Source organism: Prenolepis imparis, unplaced genomic scaffold, assembly GCF_030444845.1.
Source record: "Prenolepis imparis isolate NDT839.2.m4 unplaced genomic scaffold, iyPreImpa1.0 SCAF_178, whole genome shotgun sequence".
In the NCBI taxonomy this organism is placed as follows: Eukaryota; Metazoa; Arthropoda; class Insecta; order Hymenoptera; family Formicidae; genus Prenolepis; species Prenolepis imparis.
The window spans coordinates 55,001-57,500 of NW_028141336.1; the positions used below are offsets into that span (position 1 = coordinate 55,001).

Consider the following 2,500-nt stretch of genomic DNA (forward strand, 5'->3'; position numbering starts at 1 on the left):
AAGACCCGGCTTTCGGGGGGCTCTCGGCTGTCAATCCGTTTGCCCCCCACACGCAGTAAAATTATGAATGAACGAATTAAGTGAAAATGTAATCCCGGGTTCTCGGATGGCCCGGGAACTGCGTGCGAGAGCTCGCCAAAATGAGCAAGCCGCTGTTGCGGAGGACCCTGACGGGGTCGTCGCTGGTCCCTTGCGAATCACTAGCGGGGCCAGCCTGGCTGAGCACGGCAGCCAGGAAAAGGAAATATCCATGTTCGGCTGCGAGCATTGCCCGGCGAAGTTCCAGACCAAGCGTGGCCTTGGGGTCCACATGCGGGTTCACCCGTTGGCGGCCAACAGCGCTATCGATGTTGATCGCGTTAAACCCAGGTGGTCTGTGGAGGAGGTTAGTCTCATGGCTCGCGCTGAGGCTGCTGCCAACTCAGCCGGGGGAGTTCTCTTTATGAACCTACATCTACAGGAGAAGTTCCCCCATAGGAGTCTCGATGCCGTCAAAGGTAAGCGTCGACAGGAGGCTTATCAAGAGATGGTTAGAGGCTTCTGCCAAGAGATCCAATCGCGACATGTGGTTGAGATCGATGAGGGCGATGGGGCTGGCGCGGCGATGATAGGAGCCGACGCCGCCCCTGCGAGCATAGAGGCTAACCAAGATGATCTAAGCGCACATCAGCCTCCCCCTGAGCAGAACGCTCAGAGGCTGCGGGACATGATACAATCACTCTTGGAGCGGAGTTCGGCGTTCCGCAGCTATGGGGCTGATATTCTTGTTGGCACGGCAAGAAATGCTCTCGCGGCGGGGGTGGTCGACGTGCTGGCCATCGAGAGATGGTTAGCCGGGATCTTCCCGCCGCCAATATCTGTGCGCCCTCCACGGCGCGTGTCGACGGAGAAGCGCCGTCCCCCTTACAAACGAGAGAACAGGGAGCAGAAGAAGAGGAGGGAATATGCACATGTGCAGTCCCTCTACAAAAAGAACAAGAAGACTTGTCTGTCGCATATCCTCGACGGCGACTCGATGCGTAAGCGTCCGTCCGCTGTCGAATTCTATAACTGCTGGCGCCCCATTATGGAGGCCTCCAGTGGTGCGGATGGAGACATGACGGCCTTGCGTGAGTTGTACGGAGAGGCGAGACAAGTAGCGAGTGCTGGCCGGAGCCGTCCGTCGGGTGCCAGAGGGATTCATCTCGAAGGCCTCGGCGAGGGCGCTGCCGCGGACCCAGGTCCCGCGGCGGATAGGACCTTGCTCTGGGATCCTGTAACACCTGTGGAGGTGGGGAGGATTTCCGTAAGGACTGGCACTGCGCCCGGATTGGATCAGATTACGCCGAGGATGTGGAACGCTGTTCCAACTATTCTTCGTGCGCTTCTATTCAATCTGCTGCTTCTGGCAAGAACGATACCCTCGTCGATCGCCACAACCAGAACGGTATTTCTAGAGAAGGGAGGTATGTCCGACCGGCCTGGACCGGCGGAATACCGACCTCTCAGCATAGGATCCGTCATAATAAGACACTTCCACAAAATTCTAGCAAAGAGATTGGCGGCCCTTGATGTGTTCGACACGCGCCAAAGGGAGTTCCGGCCGGTGGATGGGGTGTGTGAGAACGTCACAGTCCTGTCCGCCGTGCTTGGGGATGCCGGAGGCGCTGTCGTTCGTTACATCTGGCGTGCGTCGACCTGTCGAAAGCTTTCGACACGGTTGCGCACGCCGCCATACATGCTACTCTCGAAGAGCTGGGGCTCCCTCGGGAGTTTAGAGAGTACATAAGGGCCGTCTATTCGAGTGCGCGGACGGAACTGCAAGGATCCGGCACTGGGGAAGTGTCGGCCATTAAAATAGGCGTGAGACAGGGTGATCCGTTGTCGCCCCTGCTGTTCAATCTGGTCGTGGATAGAGCACTGGGAATTCTCTCGGGGGACGTTGGTTATCGGATGGGTGCAAGACTCGTGGGTGCTCTGGGCTATGCTGACGACATTGTGCTCCTTGCCTCTATCAGAAGTGGTCTGCAGGAGAACCTGACACGGCTTCATGCCGCCCTTATGCGTAATGGACTTGACATAAACGCTAAGAAAACCGGCGTGCTGTCCATGGTGGCGTCCGGCAGAGACAAAAAGGTGAAGGTGGACACCACGCCTTACTTCACCGTGGGGGGAGCGTTGATCCCGCAGAGATCCCCCGTCGATGTCTGGGCGTACCTGAGCTGCAGATATCAAGGTGCTAGGGAATTCGCAAAAGATCCGCCCTTAGCTCAAGCCATCGAGCAACTAACGAGGGCACCCTTAAAGCCTCAACAGAGGCTGGGGTTGTTGCGTGACTGTCTCCTCCCTCGGTATTATCACCGCTGGGCAGTGGGATCGGTCTCGGCCAAAACCCTCAAGGGCATGGATGTCGTCGTACGAACTGCGGTACGGCGATGGCTGCGTTTTCCCCATGATGTTCCTGCTGGATACTTTCATGCGCCGATACAGAGTGGCGGGCTTGGTATGCCTCTATTAAGAA

At 57.4% G+C, this 2,500-nt stretch overlaps 1 pseudogene; it reads left to right on the top strand.

The window, feature by feature from the left end:
* LOC145947893 (large subunit ribosomal RNA) overlaps positions 1-2,500 on the top strand; it is a 7,899-nt pseudogene that overhangs the window by 3,045 nt on the left and 2,354 nt on the right.